The sequence below is a fragment of the Lemur catta genome, chromosome 5, assembly GCF_020740605.2.
Source record: "Lemur catta isolate mLemCat1 chromosome 5, mLemCat1.pri, whole genome shotgun sequence".
Classification (NCBI taxonomy): domain Eukaryota; kingdom Metazoa; phylum Chordata; class Mammalia; order Primates; family Lemuridae; genus Lemur; species Lemur catta.
Genome location: NC_059132.1, coordinates 5,696,701 through 5,707,493, shown reverse-complemented (window position 1 = coordinate 5,707,493; position 10,793 = coordinate 5,696,701). Strand labels below are relative to the sequence as shown.

At 42.7% G+C, this 10,793-nt stretch overlaps 1 long non-coding RNA gene and 1 other non-coding gene across 2 annotated transcripts; both read right to left on the bottom strand.

Annotated features, from left to right (window-relative positions):
* Window positions 1-4,823: 4,823 nt before the first annotated feature.
* LOC123637834 lies at window positions 4,824-9,972 on the bottom strand. Its single transcript, XR_006735079.1, has 3 exons — window positions 9,887-9,972; window positions 8,917-8,988; window positions 4,824-8,028 (listed from the first exon to the last, which is right to left on the bottom strand). It is a non-coding gene; the product is annotated as an uncharacterized LOC123637834 (long non-coding RNA).
* Window positions 8,098-8,298, bottom strand: LOC123639048. Its single transcript, XR_006735616.1, has one exon. It is a non-coding gene; the product is annotated as a small nucleolar RNA SNORA74 (small nucleolar RNA).
* Window positions 9,973-10,793: the final 821 nt, after the last annotated feature.

Here is a 10,793-nt window from a genome sequence, read left to right as displayed (position 1 = left end):
GCCCACAGGTCCTGGTTCGGCGTGCGTCGGGCCCCTCCCCCTACTCGGCGCGCGCACCTTGCTCCCGCCCTCGGCTGCGGTAGTTGTTCCCTAATCCAGGAGCCCGCCTGTCCGTCACCCGGCTGAGGCGGGAAATGGAGGAAGAGCTACGGTTTACAAGTTCGAGTCCCATATCCGAAAAGGCTGCTCTTCAACCCCTAAATAGCATAATGCAACATTTAAATAGGATGTGTATTAGCGATTCCTGAGAGTCCTTGGCTTAGACACGACTTGTATCCTCTCTGGTTCTGAATGTTTGCAAAGGAATGGTAGGAAGCGCCAGAGACTGGGGACACAAAGGGGAAACGATGCTATTTTTGTCTGGATTTCAAATCTCAGGAATTCCGCGCCCCCGAGAGTACTTGGGGGTGGAAGATAGCAAGCCCATTCCCTTGGAAAGACCGCTGCTGCCATTTGTTGAAAGCAAAACATCTTTGGGACTGAAATACTGGTTCCCGATGCGGGTGCCTGATTCGAGCTGTCACATCAGCGAAGTGGAGGCTTAAGTGAATTGAGTTTGGAGAGTCGATCTGAATGCCAGTCGCCAACCACCCTCACAGAACTCTCCGTCAGGAGGTAGGGAGTTTTCCAGCACAGCTAATGATTAATAATTATTAATATTTATGGAGTGCTTACTACAGGGTGGGCAATACAATAAGCAGTTTACACATAAGCTTAGAATAACCCAGAAAGGCGGCTACTATCATCATTCCCTTTCGTAGATGAGAAAACTGAAACATTAAAAGGTTACGTGATTTAACAAAGGTGAAGCTAGTCAGGGGAGTCTTGATGACTCTTAAGCAGGCACTACCATAAAAGGGCTTTGCTCTCTTAACCATCCTCCCCACATGGCATAGCATAGCCATCTCGGGCTGCGGGAAACGTTTATCGACAAAATAAGTAGCAAGCTGCTGGTCCACAATATTACTTTACCTCAACCTAATTTAGTCAGTGATACGAGAAGTATTTCCTGAGTGCCTACTGCGCTGTATGTTAGGCCTCAGGGAGACAGCTGTTTACTAGACAAAGGCAATCTTTGCCCTCACGGAGCTTACATTACATAGATATTAAACCAATCAAATACGTGTATATAAATTGAGGTAGCTGAGTAATCTGAGGGATGGGAAGCTTTCCTAAGAAACTGAAGTTTGAGTTACTGTCTGTTGTGTAGGCAGGCCATTAACTAGCTGAAGGGAATAAAGCAAACTCCTGCCAGAGGGATCAGAATGTGTGAAAATCCTAGGCCAGCTTCATGCCTATAATCCTAGCACTCTGGGAGGCCAAGGCGGATTGCTTGAGGTTAGGAGTTTGAGACCAGCCTAAGCAAGAGCGAGGACCCCGTCTCTACTAAAAAAATAGAAAAAATTAGCTGGGCATCATGGCGGGCGCCTGTAGTCCCAGCTACCTGAAGGCTGTCGCAGGAGGATTGCTTGAGGCCGTAAGTTTGAGGTTGCTGTGAGCTAGGCTGACGCCACAGTTCTCTAGCCCTCTAGCCTGGGCAACAGAGTGAGATTCTGTCTCAAAAAACAAAAGCAAAATGTGTGAAAACCCTGAGGAAGACTTTGGGAAATTGCATAGACATTAAATAGAGTCAGCGAGGTAACATAAGGCCTGAGGTTTCAAATACAAATGCAGAGGAACAGGCAGTCACCTGATGCCTGAGATAAATTGGCGAATGTGTCCTGCTTAATATCATTCACAATTTTTGAAAATCTTAAGAGCTTGTTGAATCAGATTTGTAGTTTTGAAAAATTCTGCTTCCACCATAAAGACAATTCAGGGGCAAAGATAGAGAACAGAGAACAGCAGATAAATCGAAAAGATAATTTAGAAGGAAAAGAAGCAAGTCTTATTTGCTTGGGTATTGGAGATGAGGGAAAGAAGTGTAATGGACAACTGTGAGATTGACAATGCTGTCCATTAGGATAAGAAGGAACACTGAAAAAGAATGAGTTGCAGAGACAAGGATTCAAGTTCAGTTTGGGACATGTGGATTTTAACTAAGAAGTGGTGTGGGTCTTGAGCTCAGGGAAAGGTTGTGGGTTAATGACAAATTTACATTTTAATGATGTAAGTGTAGTTGAAAGATACACTGATCAAAGTACAGTGAAGAGAGAGGCCTTAGCCTCTGGAAACCAAAATACTTCAAGAACAAAGTGATCAACAAGTCAAATGCACCCAAGAGGTAGAGATGAAGACTAAAAACATCTATGAGATTTACAAACATGGACATTAGTAACATTGACAGTTGCTTCCATAAAGTGTGGGAAGTCAGAGTGGAGAGGCTGACTGTATGGAAAGTAGGGAGATAAAAACTAAGCAATGCAGAAAAATTTTGGTGATAGAGACTGGAAAGAAAGCAGGAATAAGGTAGGTTTTCTGTTTTACTATGGGAGGGACTTGAACACAATTGACTGGCAGGAAGGTTATCTTAGGAAAGAAGTGGTTGGAAAGACAGGGAGGAGAGGGGATAATCCAAAATGGAGGGTCCTAAAAGGAGAATGGGATCCAGACAAAATAAATTCCCATACAATAATAGGAGGTATGGAGAGGATAGGTCAGAGATTTCATTAGGTCTGGTGACTTCAGTTTTTTCTATGACAAAGTCACATGTTGAGGGCTAGAGTTGTGAGAGGGAAAACTTTAAAACAGCCATTGTGAAAAGTAGAACTGCAATTTCACATCTGTTTGTTATGTTCTGATTTCCTAGTCTTGGCAACAGCACTTGGTAGGACTTATCAGGAGCTGGGACTCCCTTGAAGTGACAGTTAAGCCCACTATATAGCTAGCTTTGGAAAGACAAAATTTTTTGGAAGGCATCCTAATTCTTCAGTGAATCTTGGGTCTTCCACTTGAAACCTGATCTGCTTTCTACACCATTAGTCTGATTCCAGCTGATCTTGTATAAGCCTTCCCATTAAATTGTCTTCAACTCTTAGATGAAACAAGAGGCTCTGGTCCTCTGGCAGAAACATGACTGCCTATCAATTCTCACTTCAGATATGTACTTACCCATTTGTTTGCATAAGGCTCTAATGTCATCTGGTGATTGTGCAAAAGAAAGCCAGACTTTTTCAACTGAATATTTATTGAGGTTCCTAGTGATGTTGGAGATTCAAAAGAAATATTACAGGTGCTTAGAGGCTTATCAGCAAAAAGTCACATAGGAAACCAAAGTGAATACAAGATTTCATTCACTAAATGGCTATTTCATGAAGGACACTGTACAAGCCTGGGGACACAATGATGAAAAAGACAAATCACCAGCCATTGAAGACCTTGGTCTGATGAAGATTAACAAGGAAATTGGCCTCCAGGTGGGCCTGGTTGTGAGCAGGGGTGGGTCAGGAGCTCTATTCACATTTGGGTTACTTTGGAGTGGGTGTGGGTGTGCACTAGGAACTGTAAAGAATGAGGCTTTCAAAGCAAGAATTGCTGCTGAGACTTTGCGAGGTCTGAGTGGCAAGTTTGGTACAGCTTGATGAGCTTTCAATGCCAGCATAGTCTGAATTTGAACTTTAATGAGGACCTTTCCCAGTTTTGAGCCAAGGAAAACACATTAAGAGATTGAGGATGTATATTTTAACACCACAAAATCCATTAAAACACATTGATTAGGTGAATATGAGAAGTCATGTCATCAGTGACATTCTTTTTCTTAAAGATTCTTTTGATTGAGAATTAAACTTGACAAAGGTAAAAAGCCTAAAAAATTACAAAATAGGATTGACAATTTTGAGGTCAATCATTTCACATTCAGCAGTCAACTAATATTTAAGACTACTACTATACTACTATGTGCTAGGTACTTGCCAGTACACAACAGTAAACAAAATAAAGGGTCTCTGCTCTCATGGAGCTCAGGAGTCACCTGATAATCCATTTTAATCACCACTGAGGGTGCAGTACCATTATTCCTGTTTTACATAAGAAATTAAGAAGCTTGCCCATACTCTTGCAGCTAGAGACAAAACCAGAGCTTTTGAATATTATGTTATGTTCCTACAGCAGAGCTGTGGCCTTAGAAATCTCTGAGGACAGATTTAGTGCCCTGGAACCAGGTCATTTTTTAAAAGGCTATTTAAAAACAGAAAACTGTTAACCAGTGACTCCTCTTCCAGCAGTGGCATAAAACTGGGGGCAGGATTTTAAAAGGTGTTTTTGAATAGGCAGCATGTATATGATAAAATTTCAAAACTGTCTTTTGAGAGTTTGATTATGTCTCTTGGTGAAGATCTATAATATATTTAGGGCTCTCTGGGCTTCAGGGATCTGCATGTTCATTGCTTCCTCCAGATTTGAGAAGTTTTCTTTTATTTTTGCCCCTTTCTCTGCTTTTTGGAATAAACAAAATATATACATTGGTTCACTTGACAATGTCATAGTTCGCTAGGGAACTTTTCAGTTTAGTCCTTGTGTTCTCTAGCTCCAGAATTTGGTTCAATGATTTTTCTTTGTTGAAATTCTCCTTTTGGCCGGGCATGGTGGCTCATGCCTGTAATCCTAGCACTCTGGGAGGCCGAGGCAGGCGGATCGTTTGAGCTCAGGAGTTCGAGACCAGCCTGAGCAAGAGTGAGACCCTGTCTTTACTAAAAAAAAATAGAAAGAAATTATCTGGACAACTGAAAATATATAGAAAAAATTAGCCAGGCATGGTGGCGCACACCTGTAGTCCCAGCTACTTGGGAGGCTGAGGCAGGAGGATTGCTTGAGCCCAGGAGTTTGAGGTTGCTGTGAGCTATGATTGTGTCACTGTACTCTAGCCTAGGTGACACCAAGACCCCATCTCTTAAAAAAAAGTTTAAAAAATATAGGTGGCAATGAACTCAGGACACACATATACATATTTCTTTGTCCTGTCAGCTGACAGAACATTTCACTATCAAGATTATATCTAAGGCTGGGCACGGTGGCTCATGCCTATAATCCTAGCACTCTGGGAGGCGGAGGCAGGAGGATCACTTGAGCTCAGGAGTTCCACTTGAGCTCAGGAGTTCGGAGAGGAGCCTGAGCAAGAGCGAGACCCATCTACTAAGATAACAGAAAAGATCTTGGTTCCCTAATACCACTCTCCAATAAATAGAACCTTGGAGAAATGGTTGATTCTGAGACTGGGGTAGAAAACATATTAGAGTGAACCTAGAGTATCTTATAGTGCCAGAAAGTGAGGAAGTATTCTATAAATAATAATTGAAAAAAAAAAAAACAACATTACAGTATGTCAAAGGGACATAAGATATTTATGAAGATATCCCCAAAGGTCCAACTCAATGGTCAAAGCTGGAATACTCTGAACAAAATAAAGTTATTATTGGATTATTATCCAAAGTATAAAATAAATATCCACGAGTCTACAGAAGTATAAATAAATTGAAGAAACAAATTTCTTTCAGAATAATTCCAATTAACTCATGTAGATACTCTGCCTTTAAGTAGAGTACAACTCCTCATTCCTTCCTTTAGGGTGTACCTAGTGACTTCACTTCAAAGAACACAGTATGGAAGAGGGGAGAAAATACTAACTAGTGGAGAAACCTGGCAAATAAGACCTAGGCCAGGCGATCACGGTTAACATCAACAGTAATAAGTCACACTGATAGTAATATACCCTTGATATGTGATAAGAGTGGTACTTCACCTTGGTGGTCTTCCTCCCCAAAACCCATAAACCCGTGAACAAAACTTAATCCCAACTGAGGAACATTCTACAGAATACCTGAACAGGTCTTCTCAAAACTGTCAATGTAATTAAAAACATTAAAGTATAAGAAGCTGTCACAGCCAAGAGAAGCCTAAGAAGACATGACTAAATGTAACATGGTGTCTTCTATGAGATCCTGGAACAGACAAAGAATATTAATTAGGCAAAAAGTAAGGAAATCTGAACAAAGTGTGGACTTTACTTAATACTAATGTATCACTATTAGCCTATTAATTGTGATAACTGTAACATACTAATGTCAAGTGTTACTTATTAGGGGAAACTGGGTATGGTGTATATGGGAACTCTTTGTACCTATCTTCCCAACTTTTCTATAAATCTAAAACTATTCTAAACTAAGATAATAAATTCCAAAGCCCATTTTATCATCCCTTTCCGAAGGAGTAGCCTTAAGAAGCAGCACACCCCATTCTCACACCACAAAGGGCCTTTACTCGAGGACAAGGAAGGCCAAACTTGAGGCAGGGACTCCTTTGAACCAAGCCTTAGGCTACTTAATTGACAAATTTATGACCCAGCAGGTTGGCTCATTAAAAGTGTTCCTAAATAGAAGTAAAAAGATGTTGCAAAGCAGAGATTTTTAACTATTAAGTGAATTTATTAATCCAGTGAAATTATTTTCCAAGAGTATATTGATAGTTCCATTAACTGGAGCTGTTCATAAAGCCCTAATTAAGCAACAAGGTTCACAGGAGTCATGGTTACTCTTTTAAAGTTCTTAATTAGTTGCTCTTAGCAGTTGTTTTGTGTGAATTACTAGGCACTTAATCACCTTTTTGTGTCCCTTTGGGGCTTGCAGAATTTATGCCTCTGGGTTTTGTTTTCCTGATTGAAATTTGAGACATAATTCAAAATATCAATGTAAAAAACCTCCATTGACACTAGTTTCTTTCAACCCGGCAAGAAGTGAAATTATGAACAGGTACCAGGAGTAGCCCTTATTAATTGTGGTTCTCTACTTACCTTTAATATTTCTCCTTTTAATATGGTACAGGCATTGGACCTGAAACTTTGCCAAAACAATGAAAAGAGGCATTTGTGTTTACTAACTGCTACCTATAGCAGTTGGCAGCTTGGGTATTTACAGACAAGTAATCCTGCCAGTCTAATTTCCAGTTTCCATTGCAGCAGCGAAAAATGGGTGATAGAGAAAGGGAAGGAATGAATAAAAAGCTACTTTGAAATGTTTTATTCATCTTCTTAGACTCACCAGGAAATAAATTTCTTTGCTTAAAAAATCAAGTAAACAGGGATAAGTAGGTGACTAATTAACTTCATTTATCAAGTAGAAAATCCCATTAAATTATCTTACTGTGAACGATTATGCTGTTGAAACCTCTTGGGATATTGAATACAGGGACACAAACATCATTGAATTATCAAGTAATGACCCAGGGACCTCTCTCTGCACATGGATAGTCCTACTGTGTTCAGGAAGGCAACCTGCATGCTCAGAAGAATTTGAGACCCCAGATTTTAAACCGTATGGCTAGTCATGACATAAAATTTTCCTCTTTCCGTAGGGACCATTTCTATTTTACTATTTAGGACTGAGGTTGAAAACTGAAGACTGCTATTCTTTCTTAGGACCTTTCCCTTAGGTGCACATAATAAATGGAAAGCCACCATCATAAAAGTAACCCATGCAAAAAGTACACATAAACAAGTCCCAAACACAAGGAACAAGGACTATTTTACTACTGGTTAATTTATTGCAGTCACCTTAGTGCTCTAAAGGATGAGAAGAGTGCAAGCCTCTAAGGCAAAGCTATTGATAACATTGAATTTTTCAGGGAGACATATTGGTATGGGCCTGAACCTGTCACTAATGAGCTGTTCAACTCTCAAGGCCTGAATTTCATTCTGTAGAATAGGGGTTGGCAAACGACAGCCTACAAGACTATGTAAATTAATGAAAGTTAAATAAAATCAGTGTCTTAGTCTCAATATCTATGTTTGGCTGTTGGGACAGCTCAGAAAACATTTCCACCAATGTGGAAAGTTTATTGTGCACTGCTGTTCGATAGCCACATGTAGTGTAGCTATTACACAGCAGAGCTCTAGAACTTTAGATTCTAAGAATTCTCTCTAAAATTCTGATACTCTCCATAACTTTTTAAAACATAATTTTAAGTTTTTCCACCCATCTGAACTGTGTTAATTTAATTAAGACCTACATGACAAAAGGACTACATTACCTATCTGGTCTCACACTGTTGTCAGACATCTGAGGTCCTGACGGTGGCAGGTTTTTCAGGTGAAGGCATCTAGGATTCAAGGAGGTAAAGAATGATAGGCTATCCCTAAGACAGGGTCCTTTGCTAACAGAAAAAAAAACTGTTTGCACCCAGACTAGGACCAACTCCACAGGAGGAGTCATTCCACTCTCAGAGGTGCAAAACACTGCCCAAAGGTACTCGGCCAAAACACCAAAACAGTGTTTGGAGCCAAACCTCAATAAAGACAGTGCTTGCTCTTCCAACAGTGTAACACCATCACAGGCATCACAGTAGCCTGGACAGCTGACAACCGCTGGATGAATTCTGAAACAGCTTTCTGGTTTGTTTGAGATACCTAGGCATCCCAGGTATAAGACATGAATGACAGGTATCACCATCAGTTGAATGTTGACTGCAAAACAGGCATGGAAACACTGGCTGCAGACCCTGCTGCCAAACCCTTTAGGGATGGGAAACCTGCGGGCTGGGGCCTGTGGCCACATGTGGCCTTCTGAAGGATCCTTGAGTGTGTGGCCTTTTGACTTAATCCAAATTTTACAGAACAAATCCTTTTAATAAAAAGACCCAGACTTTCAGCAGTTTTATCCAACATTCAGAGAGTTCCTGCCATATGCCAGGCACTGTGATTGGGATGTAGCAGTGAACAAAGCAAGATACACTATTCTTTTCTTCATGGAATTCACAATCTCTCTATAAATCCCTCAGGTTTGGAATGACACTACTAATCTCAAAGATTTTACATGCCTTTACACAAACCACCAAAATCCTACTCAGCCTTTCACTACCCAGATGCTTAATTTGTTGGGGGTAAATATAGATAAATTTGCCTCTCAACTGTTTCCTGATGGATACCAACTGGCCAAAAGGCCTGGCACAGAGGAGATAGTCAATATTGGAATGAATAGGGACAATTACCTGAAAACTGCAGACCCCTGCCACTATTTCCTCTCTTCAGATAGGTGAAGGATGCCTTACTTTCAAGTCATCCTAAAAAGACAAGCAACAAGCTTTAGTGATCTATCACACAGAATAGTGACCATAACAAATAACAGTGCATTGTACTTTCAAAATTAATAGATATTAAGTATTTTTACCACAAAGACATGGTAAGTATGTGAGTTGATGGATTTGTTAATTAGCCTGATTTAATTATTCATGATATAAACATATGTTAAAACATCACATTGAATCCCATAAATATATACTATTATATATATATTTTTTGTTCCTTTTTTTTTTTTTTTTTTAAATATACCGAGTATTGCTCTGTTGGTTGGGCTAGAGTGCCGTGGCGTCAGCCTAGCTCACAGCAACCTCAAACTCCTGGGCACCAGCGATCCTCCTGCCTCAGCCTCCCAAGTAGCTGGGACTACAGGCACGTGCCACCACGCCCGGCTAATTTTTCTATTTTTATTAAGGTTGGGGTCTCAAGCTTGCTCAGGCTGGTCTGGAACTACTGCGCTAAAGGGATCCTCCCCGCCTCAGCCTCCCAGGGTGCTAGGATTACAAGGGTGAGCCACCGCGCCCGGCCCTGTTTCTTAGTATTCTTTGCTCTCTCTTTCGGATAACTTCTTTGCAGAGGAGAAGCTGAGCAGCTTACAGAACTCCATATACAATTTCTAAACCTTCCCAAGTCCCTGCCCCTCGCGCAGGCTCTGGGCGTCCGTCTGTAAGCGACTCCACAGGGGGAAGGAGGGATGGCAGAAAACAGGAGGCGACTCTGGGACTATCATCTCCCAGGTCTCTTCAAAATGCCCTCCAAGCTCGGGGTCACCTGCGAATGAACCCCAATTTCTTCCCGTGCCTCGGCAGAAGCCTCCCCACACTGCTTCTCTTCCCGGGCTGGCAAACCTGCAAGGCCTGTCCTCACTGGGCCCTTACTCACCCGCACGTGTTCGGAGCTCGGCAGGGCGCAGCAGCCGGCGCCGCGGCGGCGGGGGAAAGGACCGCGGCAGCGGCGGGGAGCCCCGCCCCGGGAGGCTGCGGGCGGAGCTTCCGTGGGCGGGGTCCGGGGGTCCCGCCCAGGAAGGGCCGGGTTAAAACGAGAGAAAGGCTTGGGGTCTGAACAATGGCTACGTTTGCTGAACTTTAATCCTGTTTATTATGGGTAGAAGCGGTGCTGGGTTTGGAGCTGCTAAAGAGAGGACTGGTATGTCCTAGTGGGGCCAGGCTTCCTGCCTGCCGACAGCGAGCGCCCCCGGGACGCGGTTCCTCTCACACGTGTGGCGCCTTGCGGTTGCTGCAGGCCCAGCCCGTGCTTTTGCACTTCCCACGCAGATCCCCTTTCTGGCTTTGTCCCGCAGCGCTGTCACGCGGCTAGAGAGTGACACCTTGGTCCGGTCTTCGGAATCTCGCCAGGAGGTTTTGGGTAGATTAGGGACTACATCCCAGATGCCCTGCAGTGGAATCCTTAGCTGAGCTACAGCAGCTAGTTCGCTTTCTCTGCTGTACTTGCCCTGCCCCACGGCACAGTCAGCCAAAGCGAGTGCCAGGTTACCAGAACTCCTTTTGAACTCTAAAACTTCCTTCCCCCACTAGCTAGAATCAATATGATTCTGTCCTTGTGAACAGATGGTGAAGCTGGGGCCCAGAGGGGGAAGGCCTAGCACCAGTAATTCCTAATCCATTCTGTAATTCTCCAAATTCTAGAGCCCCTCCTTTCCGACTCCCCCCCTCCCCGCCATCCTATAGGCTCTGCGGATCTGTTGCACCTGGCGCCATTGCTAGGCAAGCCCCTGGGAATCAGCCACTGCCCTTGGCATCTGCCAACATGTTTTATTATCTATTTCCTC